At 41.6% G+C, this 22,377-nt stretch overlaps 1 long non-coding RNA gene across 1 annotated transcript; it reads right to left on the reverse strand.

The window, feature by feature from the left end:
- Positions 1–2,670: 2,670 nt before the first annotated feature.
- Positions 2,671–10,945, reverse strand: LOC133260782 (uncharacterized). Its single transcript, XR_009740965.1, has 3 exons — positions 8,790–10,945; positions 3,564–8,660; positions 2,671–2,811 (listed from the first exon to the last, which is right to left on the reverse strand). It is a non-coding gene; the product is annotated as an uncharacterized LOC133260782 (long non-coding RNA).
- Between the last annotated feature and the right edge of the window lie 11,432 nt (positions 10,946–22,377).

Here is a 22,377-nt window from a genome sequence, read left to right on the forward strand (position 1 = left end):
CAAAGTGAATCAACCGTCCGTACGCACATAGCCCCTCCCTGGTGAGTGTCCCTGCCGCCCCCGCCCCATTCCACCCCCCCCTCCCCCCCTCCCCCCCTTAAATAAGAGCGGAAAATAAGAAAAAAGACTTGGGATATGAAATAAAAGCTTTCCCAGGATTCTGATAGAATGAAGTGCGAAAATAACAGCTGTGCAGCAGGTCTAGGAAATAAGAGGTCCAAATGAGAACAGGAACTTAGTGGGCTCTAGGAAGAAATTTGGATGTGAGAGTTGCACTGTGAAGAAAGCTAAGTGCCGAAGAATTGATGCTTTTGAACTGTGGTGTTGGAGAAGACTCTTGAAAGTCCCTTGGACTGCAAGGAGGTCCAACCAGTCCATCCTAAAGGAGATCAGCCCTGGATATTCATTGCAAGGACTGATGTTGGAGCTGAAACTCCGATACTTTGGCCACCTCATGCAAAGAGTTGACTCATTGGAAAAGACCCTGATGCTGGGAGGGATTGGGGGCAGGAGGAGAAGGGGACGACAGAGGATGAGATGGCTAGATGGCATCACCAACTCGATGGACATGAGTTTGAGTAGACTCCGGGAGTTGGTGATGGACAGGGAGGCCTGGCATGCTGCGATTCACGGGGTCGCAAAGAGTCGGACACAACTGAGCAACTGAACGGAACTGAACTGAACTGAGGAAGAAATTCCTCCTAAAGAAAGCCATAAGAAACAACACAGAAATGCAGTTTATGAAAAACTCATCTTTGTTATGTGAAGTCAATGACAGTGTGGTGTGATTTACAGAAATTTATGAAGGGTTGGAAACGCTAACCCAGGGACTTCCCTGGCAGCCCAGTGGTTGACTCTGAAATTCCACTGCAGGGGCATGGGTTCAATCTCTGGTCAGGACCTGAGACCTCACATGCTGCTGTGGTACATCCAAAAAAAAAGTGAATCCATTTGTCCTTAATCTTGGTGATATTCTTTTTCTAACCATGAAGTATTAACAGTGGACCTTTAGGAAGGAATTCTAGCAAGTGGTAATGATTCTAAAACCAAAAATATTAAAGCAAAATTTATTTAGAATCAATATATGAAAGATCCTAAAGTATTTATTTAAATATAGACAATACATGAAATATTTATCCAGATGTAGGCAAAGGATAGGGTAGTTACCTCAAGTCAACCTCTAGATTAACAGTGAAAGACCCCATTATGCTTGCAAAATCAAATATAAATATTATTAGTAATAATAATGTGTAAGTAAAACTATAGATGGCACAATTAGGAGAGGAATGATAAGGGTACTGACAATTATGTCTTATATTAGTGCAAAACCAAGAAGAATTACTGCCTGATTTTGCTGAAATAATAAGTGTAAGTTGATAAATAATGCTTAATGTTATGAAAGTGAAAGTGTTAGTTACTCAGTCATGTCTGACTCTTTGCAACCCCATGGACTTCAGCCTGTGGGGCAACTCTGCCATGGGATTCTCCAGGCAAGAACACTGGAGTGGGGGCAGCCGTTCCCTTTGCCAGGGGGTCTTCCTGACACAGGGACTGAGCCCAGATCTCCAACGTTACAGGCAGATTCTTTACCGTCTGAGTCACCAGAGGAGAGTTACTGTCTGGATTTGAGGAATAGTAAGGATAAGTTGACAAATGATGCTTAAAGTTATAAAAGGAGCTAATAATACCAATAACAATGATTGAGAAAAGAGGAAGGGATGGAAAAATATGAGTTAAATACCAATCTTTCCTAGTAGAGGCAATAGAGTTGATATTTCAAGAAATACCTTATTATTTAGATGCATGGGATTATCCAACAAAAGATCTAATAACACTTGAAAATGATTGTTTCTGACAAGGGAGAATAAAGGATAGAGCTTTTCATTATAAGCTTTTCTGTACTGCTGGAATTTTTAGCATACCCATTCTGTTTTGATTGCAACAAATAATTTTAAATAAAATATAAAACAAAGAGAAAGAGTATTTCACAGATAATAGCATATAACCTTGGCTAACAAATGAATACTCTGAATATATTGCCATTGACATGAGCAAAAGAAGCCTATAAAGGCAAGAATAGAACAAATTTCTTTAAGAGGTAGACAATGGCTATAATTCATATAAATTATTCTAGATGCAATTTCATTAGCAATAAAACAAAAATTTATACAGCAAGAATAATTCTACTTCTAGAAGTTCTGCAAGCAATGCTCTTGTACAAGCTAAAGGAAATGTCGAGTCACAACACTGCAGGGCAGCTTCCGGGCTAAGTCAGCCCTGAAAAGATCCAGGTCATCAGTAAATCAAGGACTGCAACAAATTCTTAATGGCATAAGAAGGTTTAACTCTATCCCAATAATGAGATATATAAATAATGAAAAATGTCGGCCAGAACAGTCTCCAGCAGAATTTCTGAGCCATCCACAACGCTTTCATTAAAGTCTGACTGTCACCAACTAATAGAGAAAACGTCTCCTTCAAAGCCAAGACCTTAGGCTCCAGAGGCCTTTCTCTTCACTTGCAGTCTTTCAGTCTATGTCACCTAAATGCCCAGACTATTTTAACAGTTTCAGAAACCTCAGACCCCAAACTACATAAGGAAGATGCAATGTAAAAGTTCACGATTTTACATTCAACAAGCGTAAATACTGAAAACACCAATTGTCTTACAGAGAGTTTCAGCCAGCTCTGGGAGTTGGCGATGGGCTGGGAGGCCTGGCGTGCTGCAGTCCATGGGGTCACAGAGAGTCAAACACAACTGAGCGACTGGACTTCTCAGCTTCATCCCTTCTCCACGTGAACTGGATTCAGCTGTGAACACATCCATGACGCATCAGGTGCTTATCAGGACACACTTGTTCCCACCTGCTTCCTAAGAGTAGGTATTCTATTTCTGACCACAACCTTGAAAAATAAGCACATTTTCTGTACTCCACATCTGCAACTTGATTTCAGGGAAAATCTACTATTCTCACACAGTCATCTAGGTGCTACTCAAATATCTTATGGTGAGTAGTATGGTCCAAAGAATCTTTCTGCTCTGAAATGCATTCAAGTAGATTCTGTTATGTTAGTTACTACAGGACTGCATGACCGGGTGGATCACACTGCTTGTGCCAAGACGGGGAAATGGGGCGGGAGATCTGTGTGTGTGTCTTTTGTTCATGGTCCTGGGAGGCCAGGCGTTATTAAAGTTACTAGAAGGAGGGAGCGGGAGGACATCATAAGTCATATTATGTAACATAACAGTTATAGTAACTGGTACTCCAAGCAGATTTGTAACTTCTCGTAAAGCACTGTAGTATGACTCAACTGCAAAGCTCCAACAAGAAACACGATGCAAAACCCAAGAAAGCCCGAGAAACACAGGCAGTAACAGTTAACAGTATCAACAATTAAACGACAAGTATGAGTACTTATGAGTCATATTGTTTACCTCTACTTACGTTTATCTATATTATCTTATTTAATCTCAAAAAATCCTATGCACTAAGTGCTATCACAACCCTTATTTCATTGATGAGGAAACAGAGACTTGGAAAGGATATCTAACTTGCCCATACCTCGCAAATGGTGTAACAGCGATTCAAATCCAGACAGTAGAATTCCAAATCTGACATGATTAAGCACTCAGCTCCTGCATAGCTCAAGGGGGCTTCCCCGGTGGTTCGGTGGTAAAGAATCTGCCTAAAATGCAGGAGACAGAGATTCGATCCTTGGGTTGAGAAGATCCCCTGGAGAAGGAAATAGCAACCCACTCCAGTATTCTTGCCTGGGAAATCACATGGACAGAGGAGCCTGGTGGGTGACAGTCCATGGGGTCAAAGAAGACTTAGCGACTAAACAACAACATGGGTCAAGACAAAGACTTACATGTAAAGAGTAGACGACTGATTTTACTGAAGCTGAGCTAAAAGATACGCATTAGGGATCCAAAAAAAGGGTTATAAAGTAAAATAAGAAAAGGGGGGTCAACAACCTGTTGAGCTAGTACTAAGAAAAATTTAAAAGTGCCTTAATCTCTTTTGTAAATATATCCCAAACTCAAGACCGATACAGGAAGTAGTTAGGTATAAATCACAATTAACAAAATACGAGAAAGGCAGAGGTAAGGCTGAACATATTTTAAGAGTTTATTTGTAAGCAGTTTTAATTTAATAGCATATTTTAATAAGGGCTTCCCTGGTGGATCAGGCAGTAAAGAATCTGTCTGCAATACAGGAGACCTGACTTTGATCCCTGGGTCAAGAAGATCCCCTGAAGAAGGAACTGGCAACCTGCTCCAGTATTCTTGCCTGGAAAACTGCATGGACAGAGGAGCCTGGTGGGCTACAGTCCATAGGGTAACCAAGAGTCGGACACGACTAAGTGACTAATACTTTCACTTTTTAATAAAACAAGTTCAATTTATTTCTATGCATAAACAAAGTATTATGAAAGGAAAAGAAAGTATATTTAAAAAACGAAAGGGTCTAATCTTATTTTAAAAAGACTGATATACAGCGATTTGTATGGTAAAGGGAGGTGATGAAATTATGAGGTTCAGTATTACAGAGGTTTAATAGGTCATTAATATCTATTTCTGTGTTCAATCTGACATTCGTTTTTCTCTTTTTCTGTAAGCGTTATGGCTGCAACTACGTTTTCCCTATTTGCTGAACTTTGAACCTGATACCCATAAGACCCTCAGTAGTCTTTCAAAAGAAGGAATTATCTAGCCTTTTGGAGAATAGAGTAAGCCCAACCTAATTGAAAAGACTCAAGATTCTATAACTCTGGATCTACTTTGGGACAGAAATTTTTTCAAGACCATTTGGAGTTGAAATACTATCTTCTTTGAGACTTTTGTTTTCTAAGAGTTATAAATACATTTAAATATTAGATTAATAGATGAATAGGTGAAAAGATAGGTAGGTAGGTAGGTAGAGAGATGGACTGACTTGATTTCTAAGAAAACTTGTGAACATAGAATGTAAACTATGATGTTAAAAAAAAAAAAAAAAAACAGTGTAGTCAAAAGGAAAGAATTAAACTCAAAATTCTATCCAAAATAATTCACTTTTGAGATTTTTCCAATAAATTATTTACTCAAGTTACACAGACCAAATGTAATATTCTATGTCAGTGGGACACTTCATGGCTTGTCACCTTCATATGTAAAAACAACTTTTTAACTCTTTTTTCTCCAGTTGGCTCAGGTTCCCACAAGTTTCTCTCAGATACTGCCAGTTAGCACAGTGTGATTGCTACATGTAATACAATATGACAAGACTGCCCGTTAATGTGTTCTCTAAAACACCCTGAAGTAACTGGCTTAATACAATATTTAGAATGGTGCAGTCAGCTGGGAAATCATGCTCTTGACTATAGTGACTGCTGAGCACAGATTGTAGCATTTCCCTCCAGGCTTTCATCCCTGAGCTTGCAGGGGCAATTTGTTCCCCCTGGAATCAAGTGCTCCAAATCAAATAAAAGTTTTAAAACAATGTTTTCTTCTCTAGAGCACAGACTTTAAAAGAGAATAAAGAGGATTCTCCTGATAAATTTACTGTTTTCTTCCTTTCTCTACAAAAACACTGGTCACACTCAGTCCCCATTAGTTGCTCAAATACAAAGGTTATTCAGAACTTCAATGTAATTTATGTGGATTCATTACAACAGGAGAGGTTTTTCTAAACGTTACTTTTCCAAGCCTCATTTTTTTCCTTATCTAGTCAAAATACAAATGTAGGATCCACTGTTAAACTGCATTTCTCTAGCCATGGAACATAAATGTCTGTTTCTCTCCAGAAATCATCTATCACTTACAACAGAATCTCCTGGGGAGTTCTCTTTATTTCAGATTTACTGGATCAGAATCTCTGAAAAGGAGGCAAGATAAATTGCATTTTAACAAGCTTCACAAAAGCTTTTTGGACATATTAAAATTTGAAAGTATTAAATTATAAATTCCATAATTCCTCATCTTGATTGTAGACTTATTAATTGAAGCTTTATGAAGAAGTGAAAAAATAAACATTATGTATATATATAAAAATGTATGTGCACATATATATATAATACGTTAGTAAAATATTATAATCAAACTTCAAGACTTCAAACTCAGACCCATTAACTATATTTTTTTAATTTTCAAATAAAAAGGTAAGCCATACTAAATGAAACTTAAAGGGATTGAGATTCTTATTCTTTTTAACATGGATATGAAAATATCGAATTCAGGACCAAAAGTTAGGTCAATGAACTCATTGCTCATTCATTCTTTAGTGATCCATGTCAATCCTTCTCCTAAGTGCTGGAGATAGAAACACGAATTAGATATACTCTGGCTAGTAGAATAAACACAAAAAACAGATCTCTGTAACATAATGCAGTAAATACAGGCAAAGGTATATCAGAAGCACCAAAGAGTACAACTATCTCTGGTTGGGTAATGAAGGGATAGTGACAAGAAGGCTTCTTGGACATGACTCATGGGTTGAGACTTTAAAAAGAAGAATGAGTTAGATTGCTCACGAGTATGAGTTAAGAGGATTGTAGGCAGAGACACCAGAATGAACAAAGATATGGAGACAAGAAAAAGCATGGTTTGTGAGGTAAACTGTGAGAAATTCAGTGACCTGAAGAGAAAAACCAGTGTCAGGAATTGGTTTAGATTTGAAACTTGAAGACAGGCAAAAGTCAGATCATTAAATGCCTGGTAAGACATGTGAACTGCCTTGGATTTTAAATACTTTTTACTTTGCTCTTCCCTTCTCCCGGGACTCCAGTTACAGGTTTGCTAGACCGCTTGGTAATACCCCCACAGTCACTGAGATCACACACGTTTCAGTTTCCTCTCCCCAGGCCTCGCTGTCTGTGCCCTCTGCATCCATATACTCAGGCTCACTGACCCCTTCTGCAGTGTCTCACCTGCTATAAAGTCAATCGAGGGGACTGTTTTCTGGTTTTATTTTTATCTCTAAAACTTCCACCTCACTTTGTATCCTTTACTTCTCTTCTCTTTATGCTCATTTCCTTTTTTTCGCTTTTTAAGCCTTTTTTGTATTGAAGCATAGTTGACTTGGGCTTGCCTAGTGGCTCAGATGGTAAAGAACCCACCTGCAGTGCAGGAGGCCCAGGTTCACTCCCTGGGTGGGGAAGATCCCTGGAGGAGGGAATGGCTGCCCACTTCCTGCCTGGAGAATCTCATGGACAGAGCAACCTGGCAGGCTACAGTCCATGAGGTCACAAAGAGCTGGACATGACTGAGACTCAGCAGAGTTAATTTACAATATTACATTGGCATTAGGTGTGCAACAGAGTGATCAGAGTTTTTATAAATGTCAGGCAGAGAGAGACAAATAGTGCATATTTTCACTTGTAGAATCTAAAGAATAAAACGAATGAATGTAACAAAACAGAAACAGACACAGAGAACAGACTAGTGGTCACCACTGGGCAGAGGAGGAGGGGTGGGGCAAGATCGGAGAAGGAGAGTAGGGAGAACAAACTAATACGCATAACATAAATAAAATAAGAGCAGGTAATGCACAGCACTGGGAATATAGCCAATATTTTGTTCACATTTTGTTTTAAATCTCTGAGTGTATTTATAATATGATGTCATTTGCTAATGTTATAATATTCATCATTTTGTGCATGTTTTTATAGCCTGATTTTTCTCCTAGCTATGGTCACAATTTCCTTCTTCATAAGTCTGGTAATTTTTTATTTATTGATAGATATTGTGTGTGTTTTCCCATTTTTGGAGATTAGCCTTTGATCTGACAGGCAGTTAACTTACACGATACTTTTGAAAATTTTTTTTAAACTCTGCAGAGTGGATATAAAATACTCCTTCTCAGTTAGGTTTCTGCAAGAAAATTAAACCCTAGTGCCTAAGGCAATATTGAACATAATGAATTAATTTATATCTAATGTATTTAGAATGGTATTATATCAACCCTGAAAGAAACAAGAAAAGAGTTATTCAAACTTTTTTTCCACAGAATGCCAGTTGAGAAACACCAACGGTTCAGCGGCACCACCAAGGCATGACCCTTTCGAAGTTTCTCGGAAGGTCCAGGTGTTTAAGGAGGACTCCTCATTCGAACTAAAACTCAAATGTTTCCCAACCATGTGTGAATTCTGGAAACTTTTCAGCTTACAGCTTCATGGCTCTTCTTTGCCTGACCTCAAGCAGTTTCATCATACACATGTACAACTTAGTATTTAGCAACAAATTCAAGCCCCTAAACAAATTTCTGACATTCTTTTCTCCATGCAGCCTCTACCTTCCTGCTATTTTGCTCCATAAATTCCAGATGCCTCAAGGTTCCTGGACAACAGTTCTGTCTACTCAGCTCAGTAATACCACTGTGCTCTGTTCAAGACCCCTCTCTACACTGTAGTCCGGAAAGCGTTTGAAGACAGAGTAACCGTAGGCTCATCTGGTTTCCCTTCTTTCATTATTGTGCCAACTATTTGACCAATGCCTAAAAATTGTTACAGCATATATATTGTCCGGTTTTATCATTATTTATGGGAGGAAGGTAAGTCCAGCCCCAGAGCGAAAGCTTTATCTTGGACCTTAAATTACAGTTGATGGAGAGCCAACAGAGGATTTTAATCAGAAGACTGACATGGTTAGCTTTGTATCTCAGATGACTGTAGCAGTTCTGTGGAAGGAGAAGGTGAAAAAGATTAGACTGATAAAGGGAGAAGCTCCAGACATATTTAGCAGCTGAAACCATCAGGATGAGATGGTTTATTTTTTTTTTAATGTGAGAGGAAGGAGTCAGAAATACCTGTTAAGAACTTAAGCTTGGGTGTCTGAGTGCCATCAACTTATATGAGAAAGGGGACCTAGTTGATGGCAGTTTTGTTGTTCATATTGTCTATGAGGCATCTTTGGAACACCCAAATGGAGAGAACCTTTGAAGACTTGAATACACAAACCTGAAACTCAGGGGATAAGATTTTGGCTGGAAGAAGTAAAATCACGAGAATGAGCACATAGTATACAGAAACTGTAGAGGAAATACTATTGTTCAGGAAGAATATATGGACCCCTAAGACAGCACAGGGGAAATAAGCACACTAACATTTAAGGACGAAAGGGATAAGGTGGAGCTGGAGAAGTCCTCTGAAATGAAGAGAACCAGGAGACTGCAGAGTTATCAAGGTAACGAAGACTACGATTTCAAATGAGAGCTCTAGCTAAGTAAAAGCTAAGAGAATGGTCATTTGCTTATGCAATTAAAGAAGCAGAGGACCATTACTCACTCAGTAGGTGAGTGTAGCCGAAAGCCAAATGCCAACAGGCAAAGAACATGAGGGGGAACAGAGAACAAGTAAAGCCAACTCCTTTAAAGGCTGAAGAAAGCTCAGGAAGACATGTGTGGGTCAGGAGAGAATAATACCTTTAGTATATGAGACTTGAATTCCTGAAAGCTGAAGAGAGGAACTTAAAAATACAGGAGAGGGCAGAGAAAATGGATTAAGGTCACAGAAGAGAGAGGCCAAGATGAAGTCAAGAACACAGGATAGATTAGCCTCGATCAAGAGTCTTAATCTCCACTGGTGTCAGAGGAAAGAACATATAAATTAGCAACGAAGCCCATAAAGGTTTGTTCTGACCAAGGGTTCCCACCTGTTTCCAGAGCAGTGACAAGACCTTGATCTAAGGATAGACTGCTATAGAGGTTGGGAAGAGAGAGCAAGGGTGTTGGAAACTGAGGGCAAGGGCCTTATTCTGAGAGACAGCTTTCATTCAAAGCCTTTACAGTGCTTTCTTGTTGACTCAGTCAGTAAAGAATCTGCTTGCAATGCAGGAGACTGCCTGCAATGCAGGAGACCCAAGGTCAATCCCTGGGTGGAGAAGATCCCCTGGAAGAGGAAATGGCAACCAACTCCAGTATTCTTGCCTGGAGAATCCCATGGACACTACAGCCCATGGGATCTCAAGAGTCGGACACACTTAGAGACTAAACCACCACCAACAGCAGTGACAAAGACCCTGGTCAGGGACAGTCACTGACGGCCTTGCTGTCGATGCGAGCTGTCACATAGCATGCCGAGAGTTCACATGCGAGCTGTCACATAGCATGCCGAGAGTTCACATTCGAGCTGTCACATAGCATGCCGAGAGTTCACATGCGAGCTGTCACATAGCATGCCGAGAGTTTACTTGCGGGGATACACACGAGAATGTTAGTTACAATGATGACGATGAAAACATATGTCCTGACAGATACCTCTCCACCCCCACCCTAACCCACCCGCCCTGCGCCCCTACACACAGGAACTCCCTTCAGAACCGCAGTCCCCTGGCTGCCGAGAAGGCAGCGAACCCTCAAGGCAAGGGAATCTCTGCAGAAGAGAGGTGCCGTCCCCAAGGTGACGATTCATTCCCTGCTATGGTCTGTATCCCATGACTGGTCAATGCAAGGACCCAGAAATCCGGCCTCTGTGCCCCACGGGCGGGCTGAACTGCCATTCCAGTTCCAGGTCCCTGGAGAGCCGTTGGAGGCCGTGGTCGCTGAGGACCAGCAGTCGGACCTCTCTGTCCACCCGCTCCCCTTCCTCCTCACACAGGGGCTTCACACACAGGACAGGCCTGAATTTCAGACAATCACGTTCTGAAGACTGCATTTCTAATTAAAAAGTACTCATTGCTTGCCAGAAATTTTTAACTGCGCATCCTTTATTTTTACTTGCTAAATCTGGCAACCTTATCCACAGGTATTAATCCTGAGAGCACTTCCTAGTCAACTTCCTTCACACCAATTCCATTTCAGGGTTGGCCTCCCAGGGAATGCAACCTGCAATCGTCAGTGGATTCTGGAACTAGTTACCTACTGGACGGCTGGCCGTGAGGAACCCCTATCTGGGCGTAGGCAGAGTATAAACAGTCCCCAGAAGTAGAGTGATGCATGCGTGCTAAGTCGCTTCAGTCGTGTCTGACTCTGCGACTCCATGGACTGTGGCCCGCCAGGATCCTTTGTCCACGGAATTTTCCAGGCAAGAACACTGGAGTGAGTTGACAGTTCCTCCTCCAGGGGGATCTTTCCAACCCAGGGATCGAACCAGAGTCTCCTTCATCTCTTGAATGGGCAGGCAGATTCTTTACCACTGAGCCACCTGGAAAGCCGGAAATAAGAGACAGCCTTACTTATATCCTCCCAGGGAAGAACTTGGAGAATTTTTGCTCTGGGGCTCTATGGGTTGAGAAGTCCTGACTCCCAAAGCAGGAATTCTGCCAGAGGAAACGACAAAAATCTCACTACACGTTAAGCTCTGGTTATCTCTCTAGCACCTTAAGCTTCACATGACAAAGGACCAGCAGGCAAGAAGTTACCAGTCTGGGCAGAGGCAGTTGGTCATTAGAAAGAGAGAAAGCTACTATCATGTCCTGGAGGCAGGCGGAAATACATTTGGCGCCCTTAGACATTGCCTGTTCCTCCCTTGCTCAGTTTTGATGGTAAGCAGACAAGTATAGAAATCATGACTAGAGAAGGCATAAATGACTAGGTACTTGACTATACGCCCTAAAACGTACTGTGGCAGGACAAGAAAAAATTAAAAGACAAAAGAATCACAGAGGAGTGTTATATAGAGGTCAAAACAAGCTTTCTCTAAATTCAGAGTATATTGATTTCTCCTATCATCTTCTCCTGATTTTCCAAGAATACAGATCTATTATCACTGAAAAAATTACTACATTATAGAGAATACAAATTAGTGTTTACTGAGAATCTGCTATATGTCAGGCAGTTTTCTTACATTATTTTCACATTAATTCTTACGACAACCCTACAGGTTAAGTCTTACTCTCCACAGATTGGAAATTGAGTTTTAAGAAGTGAACAGTGAAAGATATTTCTCTTACAGGATGCCCACCTGGGAAACTAATAGACCCTTGGGCTTCAGATAGACTGAACAGGACCATGGAGATTGAAAACAACACTGATATGGCCAGTATAAATGCTCAAAAGCATGACTCTGCAATGGAACTTTCTAGAATGATGGAAATGTTCAATATCTATGTGTTTTCTATCTCACATGGTAGCCGCTAGCCACAAGCAGCTAGTGAGCAATTGGAATGTAACTAATGCAACTGAGGGATTTTCCTATTTTATTTAAGTTTAATTAGCTTAAATTCTCATTTAAATATCCATTTGTATTTGTTAGTACAGATCTAAAGTACCCCAGGAATTTTCTTTGTGCTTCTAATAAAATATACCCAGGGGTTAAGATGGTTGTTACATCAACGCAACCCTGAATTTCCAGCATACGATTTCTGCTTTATTGACCACACTTTTCCTCTCCCTCAAGTTCTGACAAAATTGCACTCATGGCACTCCAAGCTCTAATTCTTAATACAGCAAATGTATCATACATATTATGGGCTTCCCTGGTAGCTCAGCAGTAAAGAATCCACCTGCAATGCAGAAGCCACAGGGGAGACTAGTTTGATCTCCAGGTAGGAAAGATCCCCTGGAGGAAGGCATGACCACTCACACCAGTATTCTTGCCTAGAGAATCCCATGAACAGAGGAGCCTGGCGTGCTACCGTTCATAGGGTTGCAAAGAGTCGGACACGACTGAGTGACTTAGCATGCACACACGCATCACAGACATCAAATAAAGATTTTTTAGCAGCTACTGCTAATTTCAGAGAGACCCTATTATACAGAGGCTTCTCTGGTGGCTCAGACTGTAAGAATCTGCCGGCAATGCAGGAGACCTGGGTTCAATCTCTGCTTTGGGAAGATACCCTAGAGAGGGAAATGGCTACCCACTGCAGTATTCCTGCCTGGAGAATTCCATGGACAGAGGAGCCTGGTGGACTATAGTCCATGGGATCGCAAAGAGTCAGACACGAGCTACTTTTTCCTTCTTCATAATTCCTTAGCTAGATAAAGTCTAATTTTTCTTTCTCAAAAATAATGTAGATCTATATTAAGTTAAACAGCTGTTTTCTATTTTGTGTTGTTGTTTTTATGCCTGGTTTTGTTGAGAGGGGCCGGTTTTGTTTCGTTTTTCACCGTGTGACTAATCTTTAAATGTCGCCAATTTACTGTTTACTGTCTGTTCAACCTCCTTCTCTAGAGATTTAGACCAAATAGATTTTTCCTGATTAGGTTGCTCATCATTATTTTCTGAGCTTCCAATTAAGTATCATCTGGCAATCTGGCAATTTTGTGAAACATTAAGGCAGGCTGTATTCAGTTCTGCCTTTTAACGTTTAACTCTCATTAAAGAGAATCTATTTTGAGACCACTGCAGAACTGAGACCTCCAAATATTTCATAAGTTTTGACTCTCTGCCAAACCTACAAAAAGCTACACTCTGCTTAAAAGGATTTTTTAAAATCAAATCCTGACAGACCATTTACCAAATTGAGTATCTTTAATTTTCTGGCTTCTCTCATTCAATCTAGCGAGTCACATTGAAATTCTTAAGTTCTGGTGATTTCACAACTCCCACAAATGTTTTGCAATTAACACTGCCTTTCTACAGGTAAAGTATGAGGTGAGAGAAACACGTCCTTGAGAGTGTTAGCAAGGTATCTCTCCTGCCTTCATGTGAGTACTCACTTTTAGCACCTGCTTCTTTGCTGAGGTGAAAAAGGAGATGTAGATTTTTAAAACCTAGAGTGTACTACACATTAAAAAACCAAAAAGAAACACCAAACTTTTCCCCTCAAGTTCTTATGGCTTTCAAGTACCTGGCTAGATGATAGAGGCCACACAAGGAGAATCTAAGCGAATGCTCAGCTCTCTAAAGCCAGAGAACCTGAGTTTGAATCTTGATTCTATTGTTGAACATTAGACAATTATTGAACATGTCTGTACCTCTGCTTCTTCATCTAAAAAATAGGGATAATAATACTACCTACCCTATAATGTTGTTTTGAAAATTAAATAAGTTAACATCTGTAAAGCACTTAAAAACCGTGCCTGGCATAAAGAAACCTAGCCTGAGTACATGGGATCGTAGTACGCAGGTGTTGACTAGAGCTCTAGGTATTACAAACTTTATGTGTATATTTAACACTTGCACGATCTTAGAAACACTTCTTACACATACTTTTGAGACTGTAGTATTTAGATTCTAGAAATAGCAGTAAAATTTTAAATGTTCATCGTAATTGTATATAAAGAGAATTCACAGAAAAGGGGTTTTAACTCAAATTGGAGATTGGTGTTGTGATACTTCTGTAATGGATACAGACAAGAGCTTTGTCTTCCTAATGGAAATGATGCCTACAATTCTCGTAGTGATAACAGTTATGGGCAGTGATGTATCTATGGGCACTGCACTGCATTATTCATTCTGAGCAAACTTGCTTATTCAATCAACCAATGCTCCTAAGTCACCTCCATTTCACCTCTTTCTTTTATTTTATTCACCTTTATTACTAAGTATGAGCAGTAACATTAGCACCAAAATGGCTTTCATGACATTTTATCCTTTACTCTAGTAAAGGATAAAGACATTAATAAAAAAAAATCACAGAAATGTGAAACTTCAACTGATTTATATGAATGTATTTGAGCATATTAATTGAAGATGTGATCTAGTCAGGAGATTAAGGAATTTTCCCTGGAGAAGAGAGGACTGAACAGATGCCTGAAGGTGTAAGGAAGTTAACCACCCTAGAAACAGCATGAGCAAAGTTTCATGGGACGAAGTGAAGAGAACAAGGCAAACGAGATCATCAATAAAGCTGGAATGGTAGGGAGAGAACAGACCATACTGCGAGATTAGGCTACGCTAAGGAAGCTTACCCACATCATACGGCCATAAAATCCACTGAAGGATTCTAACCAGGAGGCGAGGAGGGAACAAACGTGATCAGGTTTGACTTCACAGCAAATTAGTAGACCTTCAAGGAGAAGAAGACAGACAGCGAGAGAAGGAGGTAAAGTTAAGTCAGTCGGTAGGGAGACTATTTAAATATGCTGCCTTGAGCTCCCAGGTGGAGATGGAAAGAGGTGTAAATTCAAGAGACACTTAGGAATCTTGATTCATTGGATGTGGAAGGTGAGGAAAAAGAGGGGTCAAAAGTAATTTCTAACTCTCTGACTTGCATAACTAGACCAGATTTAGGGAAGGAAAAATCATGAATTTTGAGGAGCGGGGGGATTACTGCATTTGAAATGCTTTTCTGTGTGTGTTGGTTTTTTCTGTTCTTTTTTTTTTTAATTTGAAATACAGTTGATTTACAATATTGTATTAGTTTCAGGTGTACAACAGAGTGATTCAACATTTTTGTAGATTATAGTCCATTTAAAGTTATTATAAAATATTGGTTATATTTCCAATATTTTGTGCTAAACAATATATCCTTTGGCTTTACTTTTTTAATTTATTATTTTTAAATTAATTTTTGTTGGAGAATAGTTGCTTTACAATGCTATGTTAGTTTCTGCCGTACAGCAGAATGACTCAGCCATACATATACATAGACACATGCCCTCTCCCTTTTGGATTTCTTCTGTTCGGGTCAGTACAGCACATTAGGTGCGTTCTCACTCGATATCTACTCCAGACATATACCAGCAGTGCACGCGTGTCAGTCTCTAGCTCCCAGTTCCACCCCCTTTCCAAACCCTTCAGTTCACTTCAGTTGCTCAGTCATGTCCGACTCTTTGCGACCCCATGAATCGCAGCACGCCAGGCCTCCCTGTCCATCACCAACTCCCGGAGTTCACTCAAACTTATGTCCATCAAGTCAGTGATGCCATCCAGTCATCTCACCCTCTGTCGTCCCCTTCTCCTCCTGCCCCTTGGTGTCCATATATTTGGCCTTCCCTGGTGGCACTGACAGTAGAGAATCTGCCTGCAATCCAGGAGACCTGGGTTCCATCCCTGAGTCGAGAAGATCCCCTGTAGAAGGGAACAGTGACCCACTCCAGTGTTCTTGGGGCTCCCCTGGGGGTGTTCTCTATGCCTGTGTCTCTATCTCTGCTTTGCAAATGAGATCATTTATGCCATTTGTACCTCTCAATTCCTACCTTATTTTGACCCTCTCTCTTTCCCTCTCTTAAAATATTCAAATAAAAATATCAAGTTCACAGTGAGAAAATGTCTAATTTTAAGTTTAACAAATTAACTGGTACCAGTCTACTCTTCCCATAGTAAATGATTATAAAACTGACAAAATATATGAAATAGTATTTTCAGATCTTGGTCAAAAAGGCAGCACTGAACTCTAATCCCTGAGAAAGGAAATACACAAAAGAAGTCCCATGCTGCTGCTGCTGCGAAGTCGCTGCAGTCGTGTCCGACTCTGTGCGGCCCCACAGACGGCAGCCCACCAGGCTCCCCCGTCCCTGGGATTCTCCAGGCAAGAACACTGGCGTGGGGTGCCATTTCCTTCGCCAATGCGTGAAGGTGAAAAGTGAACGTGAAGTCGCTCAGTCGTGCCCGACTTCTTAGCGACCCCATGGACTGCGGCCTAGCAGGCTCCTCCGTCCCTGGGATTCTCCAGGCAAGAGTACTGGAGTGGGTGCCATAAGAAGTCCCATAACTGCCCTGAATTTCTGCCCCAGGGAAAACTTCCAGATTACACTGCAGGGAGGTGGAGTCCAGCAGAGCACGGCAATACCGCCGAGCTGGGGGATCGAAGCCTGAAGCTGCCGAAGAAACTAAAGTCCGTGGAGCTGGACATTGTAGACTAGGAAGCTGCATGGAAAAAGAGCTCACAAACTGACATAAGGATCATCTGTTATCTAGATATCTGAATATGTTACAAACTTTTGCTCTAAATATTTAGCAGGTCTTCAGAACAGACAAGCATTCAGATGCATCTTGTTTTCCCATTTCTGGTGGCTACCAGTATTCTTTGTTTCGTAGCTACATCACTCCCATCATAAACACAGTCAGTAATGTTGTGTTGGTTTTTTTTTTAATAAGAAACAAATTAACTCAAAATGACTGAGAAAAATGTTTTAACATTTTAGCCAATGAAATGCCAAGAAAATGCAAATTCCAGAATCTAAAAAGTACACTGGTGCCTCATGGACTGTCTCAAAGAGGAAAGCGGTATGTTTCCTCAGTCATTTCTTAAGGACAGAAATGAGCCCTGACTTTTACTCACACCTGGAGGTAAAGGTCTGTAAGTCACATCTCCAAGCCAACAACCGCCATAAAAGAAAAATAAAATAGGAATTGCACTTTAACATGATTTTATACCTACTCCCGGAGAAGGCGATGGCACCCCACTCCAGCACTCTTGCCTGGAAAATCCCATGGATGGAGGAGCCTGGTGGGCTGCAGGCCATGCGGTCGCAAAGAGTCGGACACGACTGAGCGACTTCACTTTCACTTTTCCCTTTCATCCATTGGAGAAGGAAATGGCAACCCACTCCAGTGTTCTTGCCTGGAGAATCCCAGGGACGGGGAGCCTGGTGGGCTGCCGTGTATGGGGTCGCACAGAGTAGGACACGACTGAAGGGACTTAGCAGCAGCAGCAGAGAGTGGAATTTGAAGCCAGATAGACTTAACTTTGAACTCTTGTTTTCTAACTTTCTAGCTTAAGTATATTTATTAATTTCTCTAACCTATATTTTCTCATCTATAAAATGATAGCAATTCCATTAATGTATAAAATAATGCACATAAACATCTTGTGGTGTGCATAGCATGCAGTAGGTGTTCAATAAATGATGGATATTTTATTACATCCATTACATGATGGATTTCTATGGTATCTTCATCAGAATTTTGTAATCTGAGTGCCCATAAATTCAAAGGCCTACAAAACAAGGCCATGTATCCTTTTAAAGTTTAAAGTATCATGATCCAACCGTCCACAAGCTTTATTAACCAAAAAATGGTACCCCTAAATGTCCCCAGTTATTTTGGGTCATCCAAAGAGCCCTGACAATTGTCCAGAAACCATCACTCCACACTGCTCCTCAAGGTCCTGCCCGTGAGGTGCCTGAGAACCCTCCAGACCAGCTCCACCACCACTTCCCGTGACCTACAGGGCCTGGGGGAAGACTCAGCGTGAAGAGGCAATGCGGTGAGAGCGCAGAGGGAAAGGGGAGCCCTGTCCCGCATCAGACTACAGACAAGATCTGTGAGAGTTATCTGGGGGTGGGGGAGGGGGATAATTTAAGTTAGGAAACTGAGAGTCAACTTTTTTTTTTTTTAATGAGGCAGGTTTTTAGTCTGTGTATGGGAATTACTGCAGCTAGTTTATCTGCCTTTGGTAAAAAAGAGGAGCTAAAGCCATTCTAAATGCTTAAGATTCAAGTAGTGGGCATGTTTAGAACCAAAAAAGTTTCTTGAATCAAAGTAACTTTGTACCCATCTGAAAAATACAGTAAATCTTCATCATTCGCAGATTCTGTAGCTGCAAATTTGCCCACTTGCTTACAATTTATTTGTAGCCCCCAAATCCATACATACGGTGTTTCCGAGGTAATTCTCCAACATGGAGACGCTGAGAGTGGTGAAAAATACGTCATCTGTGCACGTTCCCGATGGGAGGCAGAGACACTGTGCCTCCCTGATCTCACAGTGTAAACGGTGTCCTTTTAAACAAGTGTCCCTCTCAAGGGTACTTAGTGCCACATTTTTCACACATTGTGCTTTCTGTTGGTCATTTCCCTGTGGACAGTGGACCTGACCACAGTGCTGAAGGGCTGGCTAGTGCTTCCAACCAAGCACAGGGGGGCTGTGATACGTCTTATGGAGAAAATACACGCGCTAGACAAGCTTCCTTCAGGCAGGGCTTACAGAGCTACTGGCTGCAAGTTCGCTGCTGATGAATCAAGAATATATATTAAATAAGGTTTTTTTAAAAACAGAAACACGTATAAAAAAAGGTTACGTACTGATTGGTTGATGAAAATGCTGTGACTATAGGCTCACTGGCATCTAACCCTGTATTTCCCCCAGGGCAATGATTCCTCTTCTCTAACTCAGTGTTCCTGAAAACACCTCAATAACAGAAGCGAATCTTAAGAATCTACCAGAGTCTGATTTATTATAGTTGAGGGGCCTCTTCTTTGGGCACTAGGGGAAAATAAGCCAGGGAGACGTAAGCTCACTGGGACAGGCTGGGGAGACAAGAACTAGTGAGGTTCTGACTCTGCTGTGACAGAAGTTCTTGAGAACGCAATGGGGGAAAGCTCCAAAGGTCTGAGCCGTAGGCTGCTACCGGTGGTATCGTCCATACCTCAGACGGACCCTTCTCCAACTCTCCTAGGACTAGAAGACGACGGTCCAGGCCATTCAGCCACGGTCCAGGGGAAGCCATCCGCACTGCAGCTCCCCAGCTCATCTCTGCCCAGGGATAGGACGCCTTATTCCCGAGAATCAGCGCCGGAGCCAGAGGGGCAGAACGGGGCCTGGGAAGGACTCATTCCTAGGTTTTTCTGTTTGGGGCCTACACTTACTAAATGGGTTTCTTTTTCGTTTGTTTAAGTGCCCAGTGTTAAAAGGGTATTGATTTACTTGAACTAGGCAAGTAGACTAGAGTGAAATGGAAAAGAGATGGTAAATCAATAAAGTCAACCTTTAGAAGCTCTTCTGAAACACTCCAAAGTAACTCTGTTTGCTGTTCACAAGGTCCTGCTCGAGAGTCCTCTCAGCTTCTGACCATTGCCTCTTCCTGGCACCTCCCCACATCTTACTTAGAGCAGCAGTTCTGTTAAGTCTTTAAACACGGCTAATTCAAACCCAGGAAATCAGTCCTGAATATTCATTGGAAGGACTGATGTTCAAGCTGAAACTCCAATACTTTAGCCACCTGATGCAAAGAACTGACTCATTTGAAAAAACCCTGATGCTGGGAAAGATTGAAGACAGGAGGAGAAGGGGACGACAGAGGATGAGATGGTTGGATGGCATCACCGACTCAATGGACATGAGTTTGAGTACACTCCCGGAGTTGGTGATGGACAGGGAGGCCTGGCGTGCTGTGGTCCATGGGGTCACAAAGAGTCGGACACGACTGAGTGATTGAACTGAACTGAACTGAATTCAATTCAAACCCAGTTTGTTTGCCTGCTTGGAAACAGATTCCAAACACTGGCTTCATTCTCAGCTCCTTTTCTTTCATATGCAACACACACACACAGAAGCATACCAACTGGTACAAATAAATACTGGTGGAGGCAGGTCTTACATTATTATTTTTGTAGTTTAGCTCAGTGAGCCCCAAATGGAGAAAAGAGCAGACAAAGAAATGCCCTGCCAACTAAAGACAACAGCAAGAACACAGTGCTTACCAAGTACTAGGGACAAAGTCTTACCTACAGTAATTCATTTAATTCTCACAACTCCATGAGATGGTGATTTTCATAACCCTCATTTGAGACTTATGGCAATCAAGGGGTAGAACAGCTGAGTAACTTGCCCAGAGTTGCACAGTGACGGCCTTGAACTCGGGCAGTGTGGCTCTACAACCTGCTTTCTGAACCAAAGCACAGCACTGCCTCCCCAGTTATCTGGACACTCCTAAAATGAGAGAACTTGTTTGGTTTTTCTCTAGCAGTTCCTAGCATGATGCGGTTACACCATTAGCTCACAAATACAAGTATCTACATGAGAACTTCTCTGAAGCTTGGGCAAGTTTTATAGTATGAAACTACCTTGAATGCTTTCAAGGATGTGTGATGTCCCGTGTAATGTCGTTACCAAGGGCAAAACTGTTCCAGTTAGCAGGTGGTGCTGTTTTTCCCTTTCTAGAAAAACACAAGCTAATCTGAGGAGCAGCAGGCCTTTCCCCAGTTTCCCATAGATAATCCAGTTCAGATCCAAGAGCATGGAGGTCTTGGTTAAAAACTAGGGTTATGGGCTTCCCTGGTGGCTCAGGGGTAAAGAATCCACCTTCCAACACAAGAGACGTGGGTTTGACCCCTGGTCCAGGAAGAACCCACATACTGCAGAGCAACTAAGCCCGGGTGCCACAACCACTGAGCTGTGCTCTGGAGCCTGGCAGCCACGACTAAGGAGCCCGTGTGTCACAGCCACTGAAGCCCAGCGCCCTAGAAGCCGTGCTCTACGACAGGAGAAGTACCGCCGTGAGGAGCACACGCCACAACTGGAGAAGGGCCCCTGCTTGCTGAGACTAGAGGAAAGCCACCAACAGAGAGCCAGCAGAGTCAGGAAGTAAAATAATAAATAAAAGTAAATTAAAAAAAAACACAAAAATACAGTCATGGTTCTGTGGAGTAGGGAAATAATAACTTTTCTTGATTCTACAACAGCTGGAATATGAGATGAGAAAAAGGTGAGGTGAATCGGAGATCACATACTCAGAGGAGATGGTACAGCGTTTATGACTAAGGATGACAAAAAAGCTGAGGAAGCGAGGAAAGCCTGTAAACCATGACAAGCAAGGCAGCTTCTGCTCTACTGAGACTGCCAACAGAAACATCTGTCAGCCTGCGAGCTCGGTGTCCTGTCAGTCAAATGTTCATCGACTGCTTCTCAGGAAGATGCTCAGTGGTAAACATTCTGCAGAGACAAACACATTATATAAATACCGTAAAATGTGTTGGAGAGATTTCCAGCCACTGCTAACCTCATCTGAGCAAATCTGAACAGTTCATTAACATCCAGAGAACCATCCACATCTGACACTCCAGTCATTTTAAACCTTTCAAAAGTGAAAAGATTCAATAAAAATCACCAAAACAAAGTCTGTTTCCTACTGTTTGATAAATCAACAGTATTGTGTTTTTCACAAATATCTGACTGTAGACAGAACTTCAGTGTAGCGATCTGAACAGACTTACAAGCAATATCTTATTTCATTTGTTTGAAGATACCTGTTGATTTCTTACATATAAACTCCCTAGTTGATTTGATTACCTCTAGGTAGTCCGGAACACCTTGTTAAAGTTGACCACCCTCCTTTCAGGCTTCCCCGGTGGTGCTAGTGGTAAAGAACCCACCGACCAATGCAGGTCAGACCTAAGAGACACGGGTCTGGCCCCTGGTTCGCGTAGATGCCCTGGAGGAGAGAATGGCAACCCACTCCTCGTCGGAAGAATCCCAGGGACAGAAGAGCCTGGCGGGCTATAGTCTGTAGGTTCACAAAGAGCCAGACACAACTGAAGTGACTTATCATGCATGCACACTCCCTTCTTTCACATGCCAATCTCTTTGAGATATAAAGATTTAATATCTATTAATAAGGCAACAATCATCTGAATTCTATATACATAAAAGAAGACATTTCCACAATAATGTCTCATTCTTAAATACTGGTCATGTTGTAACAGGATAATGTTGCCATTTATGTACTAACACAGAATTACTTTACACAGTAGGTATTGATTTTCAAACTGCTCTCCTGAAGCCCAGGGTTCTGGGATGTGTAAGGAGTCTATTTGAGTGAGAAAGATGAAGAGAACGAAATGGCCA

This window comes from Bos javanicus, chromosome 14 (assembly GCF_032452875.1).
Source record: "Bos javanicus breed banteng chromosome 14, ARS-OSU_banteng_1.0, whole genome shotgun sequence".
NCBI classification, from domain to species: Eukaryota; Metazoa; Chordata; class Mammalia; order Artiodactyla; family Bovidae; genus Bos; species Bos javanicus.